The sequence below is a fragment of the Oncorhynchus gorbuscha genome, unplaced genomic scaffold, assembly GCF_021184085.1.
Source record: "Oncorhynchus gorbuscha isolate QuinsamMale2020 ecotype Even-year unplaced genomic scaffold, OgorEven_v1.0 Un_scaffold_579, whole genome shotgun sequence".
Taxonomy (NCBI): domain Eukaryota; kingdom Metazoa; phylum Chordata; class Actinopteri; order Salmoniformes; family Salmonidae; genus Oncorhynchus; species Oncorhynchus gorbuscha.
Genome location: NW_025745413.1, coordinates 333879 through 343941, shown reverse-complemented (window position 1 = coordinate 343941; position 10063 = coordinate 333879). Strand labels below are relative to the sequence as shown.

Here is a 10063-nt window from a genome sequence, read left to right as displayed (position 1 = left end):
ACCCCAACGTTTCGGTCCGATAGCTCATTCAAGGACCCCATAGCAAGGCATTGAAAAAAATGGATTTTCAGCACCAATTAGGGTTTTCCTCGGGCACCGAAGGACCTATCGAGCCGAAACTCGGGATTCGGGGTCGCCTCACATAGGCCTTCACATAATGTCTGACCTGGACCCGCAGCTAGAACGTAACTATGTGTTTTACGTTTTTATTATGTTTTAAACTAATGGCGCTGTGAATTATGGGCCTGCTCTGACATATGTGATAGTTGGCTTCTAAATGAGTTGGAAAAAGTGGGTTTGGTGTCAATTGGTATCAGTTTGGTGTCAGAATGACATCTAATTGACTGGTGGACACTGACTTGCTAGTTGACTTTTGTACATTAGCAATATGTTTAAACGGAGAGGGACCATCACCAAAATGGCATTCTGAAATCAACACAAAAAATGGCATCACCATAGTCTCCAGGCTGTGCAGAGTTCAACGAGACGCCCCGCTTGACCGTAGCTCGCTCTGAGTGCAGCGACCTTGAAAAAAAGAAGGCGCAAAAGGAAGGCTGGCCCTCAATGTCATTTGCTTTTGGGTGACAGTGAGAGAACCGTTAGGGTGAGAAGCACAATTCGACCTCAGGTACGTTCCTGAGGTCCTCCCGATCCGTGCAAGCCTAACCTTGACCGTGTGGCATTAACCCTTAACAGTTAAAAGAAGGTGTTTACTTCAAACAGTTTGCATTGACTTCTCTCCCCATAGGAATACATTGCCTGCACCTCTAAATTCAACCTGAGGCCTATGTGGGTTATGAATGCCTTATGAACCTGTCTTCTATGACAGTCCATCAGATCACTATGAGGTCTACCTGTGCCGATTCTAAGCTTCCTGAAGCAACCGGAAGTGGTTAAATTGACCCAAAAGGTGTTTTGCTGTACATAACCTTCAAAGGTGAAAATGACTACATTCAACCCTGTGTAGATCATAGATCAGTCAATTCTTAACTTAAAGACTTAAAACTCAGGATTCTGTAAGTTTCTATGTCAATCAAGACATGGGTTTACTTATAGCTTCCTGTGCCAACCGGAAGGGCCTTTAATGATGTCACAGTGGCAGTTTCCAAGGGTTAAAAAGGTCAGATCTTTTTAAAACTTCATATGTGTGACTAGGTAACCCTCATGAACTGTAAATCAGTCATTTCTCCCAACAGATGTAAAAGAAAAGCTCTCACACGCACACACAGCAAGGATGGAGTGAAAAAGTGCGGTTCTCAAAGACACAGAGAGCAGGCAATGGCATAAACATAATCTCTAGGCCGTGCCGATTTCAACGAGATATCCCGCTTGACCGTAGCTCGCTCGGTCTGAGTGCAGCGACCATTAGAAAAGTAGGCCCAAAATGAAGCCTGCCACACAACGTCATTTGCTTTTGGGTGACAGTGAGAGAACCGTTAGGGTGAGAAGCACAATTCGACCTCAGGTACGTTCCTAAGGTCCTCCTGATCCGCGCAAGCCTAACCTTGACCGTGTGGCATTAACCCTTAATAGTTAAAATAAGGTGTTTACTTCAAAGAGTTTCCATTGACTTCTCTCCCCATAGGAATACATTGCCTGCACCCCTAAATTCAACCTAAAGTCTATATGGGTTATGAATGCCGTATGAACCTGTCTTTGATAACAGTCCATCAGGCCAGTATGAGGTCTACCTGTGTTGATTTTAAGCTTCCTGGATCAACCGGAAGTGGTTAAAATCACCCTAAAAGTGTTTTTCCATTACCTGCCTGCAGTTTGATAGACATAGTGCATTCAACCCTGTGTAAATCAGTCAATTCTTAACGTAAGGACTTAAAACTCAGGATTCTGTAAAAGCATAGCCCAGTGAGGATATGTGTTGACTTATAGCTTCCTGTGCCAACCGGAAGTGCCTTAATTGGTGTCTCAGGGGCTGTTTCGAGGGGTTAAAAAAGTCAGATATGTCCAAAACTTCATATGTGTGATTAGGCAACCCCCATGAACTGTAAATCAGTCATGTTTCCCATAAAATTTCAAAGGAAAACTAAATCACACAGACACACAACTTGGAAGGAGGGACGTATTGGGGTTTGAAGAGACAGACATTGCCGCCAATAGTTAGCTTTGTTCGAGCTAAAAAAGAACCGTCAGACCTAGAGTTCCGAAACTTTAGAATCCTGTTCTAGACCTCAGGTCGATAGTGCGTGGTGAGTTACGTGGCTCTAGACGGTTCTCGGACCGAGAAATAGCTTCGTACATTTGCAATGACTTCAATTCATTTTGACCATTACGAAAATGGCGACATTTAGAAATGTCTCAGAGACACAAGACTAGGTGCATTGCGACCGTCTCAGCCCATATAGACAGACCCCAACGTTTCTGTGCGATAGCTCATTCAAGGACCCCGTAGCAAGTCATGGAAAAAAGTGGATTTTCAGCACCAATTAGGGTTTTGCTCGGACACCAAATGACCGATCGAGCCAAAACTTGGGATTCAGGGTCGCCTCAGCTAGGCCTACACGTAACATAAGAAATGGACCCGCAGCTAGAACGTAACTATGTGTTTTATGTTTTTTTAATGGTTTGAACCAAAGGCGTTGTGCATTTTGGGCCAGCTCTGAAGTGTGTGATAGTTGGCTACTAAACAGGTTGGAAAAAGTGGGTTTAGTGTCAGTTTGTATCAGTTTGGTGTCAGAATGATATCTAATTGACTGATGGACGGTGACTTGCTGGTGACTCTTGTCCATTTGCAATATGTTTAAACAGTGAGGTACCATCACCAAAAGTGACATTCTGAAATCAACCCTAACGAGCCATTGAGATGAACCAGAATCACTGCCCAGCCATCCCGAGTTCATCGGGCCAGTCAATTTCACATTCCTGCAGGATTTTTATAGCATGACAAATTCGTGATGGTACCTGCCCATTGAACCATATTGCAAATGCACAGTGACTTTGCAAAAGTGAGAAAACATAAACAAATGGACATGATGAAATCAACACAACGAGTGATGGAAAGGTACAACTATCACTGCTCGGCCATCCTGTGTTCATCAGACCAGTCAATTTTGCATTTTTGAGCATGTCAAATTTCATATGGTAAATGCACATTGAAACATATTGCAAATGCACGTGCACTTACAATATGATTCTATAGTGAAAAAACATCACCTAATGGACATGATGAAATCAACACAACGAGTGATGGAAATGTACAACTATCACTGCTCGGCCATCCTGTGTTCATCAGACCAGTCAATTTTGCATTTTTGAGCATGTCAAATTTCATATGGTAAATGCACATTGAAACATATTGCAAATGCACGTGCATTTGCAATATGATTCTATAGTGAAAAAACATCACAAAATGGACATGATGAAGTCAATATAACGAGCGATGGAAAGGAGCAACTATCACTGTCAGGCCATCCCGAGTTCATCTGGCCAGTCAATTTTGCATTTCTGCAGGATTTTTGAGCATGTCAAATTTCATATGGTAATTGTCCATTGAACCATATTGCAAATGCACGTGCACTTGCAATATGATTCTATAGTGAAAAAACATCACAAAATGGACATGATGAAATCAACACAACGAGTGATGGAAAGGAACAACTATCACTGCCCGGCCATCCCGAGTTCATCAGGCCAGTCAATTTTGCATTTCTGCAGGATTTTTGAGCATGTCAAATTTCTTATGGCATTTGGCCCACAAAAAAATTCCTTATGCACAATTTAAAAAAATATATAAAAAAAATATTACAATAAAATTGGACAAAAGTATATTCATACAGTTCTTACACATGTGTAATTGACAAAAAAAATGAAACAATTTCAAAAAACGGTCCAGAAAGCACTTTTTTAAGGGTGTGTGAAGTTTTTTACAAAATTTTGACATTTCTGACTTCTGACTTTTGACTTCCTATGAAATCATATTGAAATTGGACAAAACATATTCCTTATGCGCATGTAAAAAAAATATATGATAATAAAATTGGACAAAAGTATATTCATACAGTTCTTACACATGTGTAATTGACAAAAAATCGAAAGAATTTCGAAAAACGGTTCAGAAAGCACTTTTCTAAGGGTGTGTGAAGTTTTTGACAAAATTTTGACATTTTTGACTTTTGACTTCCTATGAAATCATATTGAAATTGGACAAAACATATTCCTTATGTGCATGTAAAAAAAACAGACATCAAAATTGTGAACATATCCGAATGAGGAAAGCTAGTGATATTTTACAAGTACGAAAATACCTTTTCCCTCAATCTTACGATGCAGAGTCAGACACAATGTCCAAGCTTTTCAAAGCAACAAGACCGATGTCTTATTTCGGGAAATTGCAAATATGTTCAAATTAGCTGAGCTAATGAAATTAAAAGACCACGAAGGGACTCTAACCCTCAATCTTCTGATTTGAAGTCAGACACCTTATCCATTAGGCCACTCAGTCTATGTACATCCCTATTTGACATCATAGAGACTTTGCTATGCAACAATAGACATCAAATTGTGAACCTGTCCGAATGAGGAAAGCTAGGGATTTTTAACAAGTACAAAGATACTCTTTCCTTCAGTCTTGCGATGCTGAATCAGACACAATATTTCCCAGGCCTTTCAGTCTTAGATTATTAAAGTTGAACAACAATGTCCAAGCTTTTCAAAGCAACAAGACCAATGCCTTATTTAGGGAAATTGCAAACATGTACGAATTAGCTGAGCTAATGAAATTAAACGACCCTATTTGACATCATACAGACTTTGCTATGCAACAGTAGACATCAAAGTTGTGAACCTGTCCGAATGAGGAAAGCTAGTGATATTTAACAAGTAAGAAGAGACCTTTTCCCTCAATCTTACGATGCAGTCAGACACAATGTCCAAGCTTTTCAAAGCAACAAGACCGATGTCTTATTTCGGGAAATTGCAAATATGTTCAAATTAGCTGAGCTAATGAAATTAAAAGACCACAAAGGGACTCTAACCCTCAATCTTCTGATTTGAAGTCAGACGCCTTATCCATTAGGCCACTCAGTCTATGTGATACATCCCTATTTGACATCATAGAGACTTTGCTATGCAACAATAGACATCAAAGTTGTGAACCTGTCCGAATGAGGAAAGCTAGTGATTTTTAACAAGTACAAAGATACTATTTCCTTCAATCTTGCGATGCAAATTCAGACACAATAATTCTCAGGCCTTGCAGTCTTAGATTATGAAAGTTGAACAACAATGTCCAAGCTTTTCAAAGCAACAAGACCAATGCCTTATTTAGGGAAATTGCAAACATGTACGAATTAGCTGAGCTAATGAAATTAAACGACCCTATTTGACATCATACAGACTTTGCAATGCAACAGTAGACATCAAAGTTGTGAACCTGTCCGAATGAGGAAAGCTAGTGATATTTAACAAGTAAGAAGAGACCTTTTCCCTCAATCTTGCGATGCAGAATCAGACACAATAATTCTCAGGCCTTGCAATTTTAGATTATTAAAGATGAATAACAATGTCTTAGCTTTTCAAAGCAACAAGATTTCCCTTATTTCGGGAAATTGCAAACATGTCCATATTAGCTGATTTAATGACATTAAACGACCACGAAAATGATTCAAAACCTCAATTTTCTGTTTCGTAGTAAGACGCCTTATCCACGAGGCAACACCTTCTACTCCATATTCTCCGATATGACATCAAACAGACGTTGCTTAGCAACAGCAGACATCAAAATTGTGAACCTATCCGAATGAGGAAAGCTAGTGATATTTTACAAGTACGAAAAGACTATGTCCCTCAATCTTGCGATGCCGAATCAGACACAATATTTCTCAGGCCTTTGAGTCTTAGATTATTAAAGTTGAACAAAAATGTCCAAGCTTTTCAATGCAACAAAACCAATGCCTTATTTCAGGAATTGCAGACATGTTCAAATTAGCTGAGCTAATGAAATTAAGCGACCACGAAGGGACTCGAACCCTCAATCTTCTGATTCAAAGTCAGACGCCTTATCCATTAGGCCACGCAGTCTATGTGATACATCCCTATTTGACATCATAGAGACTTCGCTATGCAACAATAGACATCAAATTATGGACCTGTCCGAATGAGGAAAGCGAGTGATTTTTAACAAGTAGAAAGATACTCTTTCCTTCAATCTTGCGATGCAGATTCAGACACAATAATTCTCAGGCCTTTCAGTCTTAGATTATTAAAGTTGAACAAAAATGTCCAAGCTTTTCAATGCAACAAAACCGATGCCTTATTTCAGGAAATTTCAAAGATGTTCAAATTAGCTGAGCTTATGGTATTAAGTGACCACAAAAGGACTCGAACCCTCAATCTTCTGATTCGAAGTCAGACGCCTTATCCATTAGGCCACGAAGTCTATTTGATACATCCCTATTTGACATCATAGAGACTTTGCTATACAACAATAGACATCAAATTGTGAACCTGTCCGAATGAGGAAAGCGAGTGATTTTTAACAAGTACAAAGACACTCTTTCCTTCAATCTTGCGATGCAGATTCAAACACAATAATTCTCAGGCCTTGCAGTCTTCGATTATTAAAGTTGAACAAAAATGTCCAAGCTTTTCAATGCAACAAAACCAATGCCGTATTTCAGGAAATTGCAAACATGTTCAAATTAGCTGAGCTTATGAAATTAAATGACCACGAAGGGACTCGAACCCTCAATTTTCTGATTCAAAGTCAGACGCCTTATCCATTAGGCCACGAAGTCTATTTGATACATCCCTATTTGACATCATAGAGACTTTGCTATACAACAATAGACATCAAATTGTGAACCTGTCCGAATGAGGAAAGCGAGTGATTTTTAACAAGTACAAAGACACTCTTTCCTTCAATCTTGCGATGCAGATTCAAACACAATAATTCTCAGGCCTTGCAGTCTTCGATTATGAAAGTTGAACAACAATGTCCAAGCTTTTCAAAGCAACAAGACCAATGCCTTATTTAGGGAAATTGCTAACATGTCCATATTAGCTGATTTAATGACATTAAACGACCACGAAAATGCTTCAAAACATAAATTTTCTGCTTCAAAGTAAGACGCCTTATCCACGAGGCAACACCTTCTACTCCATATTCTCCGATATGACATCAAACAGACGTTGCTTAGCAACAACATTACATTACATTACATTTAAGTCATTTAGCAGACGCTCTTATCCAGAGCGAGTTACATCAAAATTGTGAACCTATCCGAATGAGGAAAGCTAGTGATATTTTACAAGTACGAAAAGACTATGTCCCTGAATCTTGCGATGCTGAATCAGACACAATATTTCTCAGGCCTTTCAGTCTTAGATTATTAAAGTTGAACAAAAATGTCCAAGCTTTTCAAAGCAACAAGACCAATGCCTTATTTCAGGAAATTGCAAACATGTTCAAATTAGCTGAGCTTATGAAATTAAATGACCACGAAGGGACTCAAACCCTCAATCTTCTGATTCGAAGTCAGACGCATTATCCATTAGGCCACAGAGTCTACGTGATTACATCCCTATTTGACATCATAGAGACTTTGCTATGCAACAATAGACATCAAATTGTGAACCTGTCCGAATGAGGAAAGCCTGTGATTTTTAACAAGTACAAAGATATTCTTTCCTTCAATCTTGCGATGCAGATTCAGACACAATAATTTTCAGGTCATGCAGTCTTCTGCTCCTGGTCTTGCTGGGTCTCAGTCTGTCCCCAGCCACCGCATCTCTCCTGCCCTTGCTGTGTCTCAGTCTGTCCCCTGCCACCGCATCTCTCCTGGTTCTGCTCCTGCACTTGCTGTGTCTCAGTCTGTCCACAGCCACCGCATCTCTCCTGCCCTTGCTGTGTCTCAGTCTGTCCCCTGCCACCGCATCTCTCCTGGTTCTGCTCCTGCACTTGCTGTGTCTCAGTCTGTCCACAGCCACTATGTCCCTCAATCTTGCGATGCCGAATCAGACACAATATTTCTCAGGCCTTTCAGTCTTAGATTATTAAAGTTGAACAACAATGTCCAAGCTTTTCAGAGCAACAAGACCAATGTCTTATTTAGGGAAATTGCAAACATGTACGAATTAGCTGAGCAAATGAAATTAAACGGCCACGAAGGGACGCGAACCCTCAATCTTCTAATTTGAAGTCAGGCACCTTATCCATTAGGCTACGCAGTATATGTGATAAATCCCTGTTTGACATCATAGAGACTTTGCAATGCAACAATAGACATCAAATTGTGAACCTGTCCGAATGAGGAAAGCTAGTGATATTTTACAAGTACGAAAAGGCTATGTCCCTCAATCTTGCGATGCCGAATCGAACACAATATTTCTCAGGCCTTGCAATATTAGATTATTAAAGATGATTAACAATGTCTTAGCTTTTCAAAGCAACAAGATTTCCCTTATTTCGGGAAATTGCAAACATGTCCATATTAGCTGATTTAATGACATTAAACGACCACGAAAATGCTTCAAAACCTCAGTTTTCTGTTTCGAAGTAAGTCGCCTTATCCATGAGGCAACACCTTCTACTCCATATTCTCTGATATGACATCAAACAGACGTTGCCTAGCAACAACAGACATCAAAATTGTGAACATATCCGAATGAGGAAAGCTAGTGATATTTTACAAGTATCAGACACAATATTTCTCAGGCCTTGCGGTCTTAGATTATGAAAGTTCAACAACAATGTCCAAGCTTTTCAAAGCAACAAGACCAATGTCTTATTTCGGGAAATTGCAAATATGTTCAAATTAGCTGAGCTAATGAAATTAAACGACCCTATTTGACATCATACAGACTTTGCTATGCAACAATAGACATCAAATTGTCAACCTGTCCGAATGAGGAAAGCTAGTGATATTTTACAAGTGCGAAAAGGCTATGTCCCTCAATCTTGCGATGCCGAATCAGACACAATATTTCTCAGGCCTTGCAATATTAGATTATTAAAGATGAATAACAATGTCTTAGCTTTTCAAAGCAACAAGATTTCCCTTATTTCGGGAAATTGCAAACATGTCCATATTAGCTGATTTAATGACATTAAACGACCACGAAAATGCTTCAAAACCTCAGTTTTCTGTTTCGAAGTAAGTCGCCTTATCCATGAGGCAACACCTTCTACTCCATATTCTCTGATATGACATCAAACAGATGTTGCCTAGCAACAACAGACATCAAAATTGTGAACATATCCGAATGAGGAAAGCTAGTGATATTTTACAAGTACGAAAAGACTATGTCCCTCAATCTTGCGATGCCGAATCAGACACAATATTTCTCAGGCATTTCAGTCCAAGCTTTTCAAAGCAACATGACCAATGTCTTATTTCTGGAAATTGCAAACATGTTCAAATTAGCTGAGCTAATGAAATTAAATGACCACGAAGGTACTCAAACCCTCAATCTTCTGATGTGATGTCAGACGCCTTATCCAGTAGGACACGCAGTCTATGTTATACATCCCTATTTGACATCAAACAGACTTTGCTATGCAACAATAGACATCAAAATTGTGAACCTGTCCGAATGAGGAAAGCTAGTGATTTTTAACAAGTACAAAGATACTCTTTCCTTCAATCTTGTGATGCAGATTCAGACACAATAATTCTCATGCCTTGCAGTCTTAGATTAATAAAGTTGAACAATAATGTCCAAGCTTTTCAAAGCAACAAGACCAATGCCTTATTTAGGGAAATTGCAAACATGTCCATATTAGCTGATTTAATTACATTAAATGACCACGAAAATGCTTCATAACCTATTTTTTTTGTTTCGAAGTAAGACCCCTTATCCACGAGGCAACACCTTCTACTCCATATTCTCCGATATGACATCAGACAGACGTTGCTTTGCATCAACAGACATCAAAATTGTGAACCTATCCGAATGAGGAAAGCTTGTGATATTTTACAAGTACGAAAAGACTATGTCCCTCAATCTTGCGATGCTGAATCAGACACAATATTTCTCAGGCATTGCAATATCAAATTATTAAAGATTAATTACAATGTCTTAGCTTTTCAAAGCAACAATACCAATGGCT

General features: G+C 39.3%; 3 non-coding genes across 3 annotated transcripts; all 3 read right to left on the bottom strand.

Moving 5' to 3' along the window:
- Positions 1-5960: 5960 nt before the first annotated feature.
- trnaq-uug lies at positions 5961-6033 on the bottom strand. The gene has a single exon. It is a non-coding gene; the product is annotated as a tRNA-Gln (tRNA).
- A 285-nt stretch (positions 6034-6318) lies between these two features.
- On the bottom strand, positions 6319-6391 carry trnar-ucg. Its single transcript has one exon. It is a non-coding gene; the product is annotated as a tRNA-Arg (tRNA).
- A 285-nt stretch (positions 6392-6676) lies between these two features.
- On the bottom strand, positions 6677-6749 carry trnaq-uug. The gene has a single exon. It is a non-coding gene; the product is annotated as a tRNA-Gln (tRNA).
- Positions 6750-10063: the final 3314 nt, after the last annotated feature.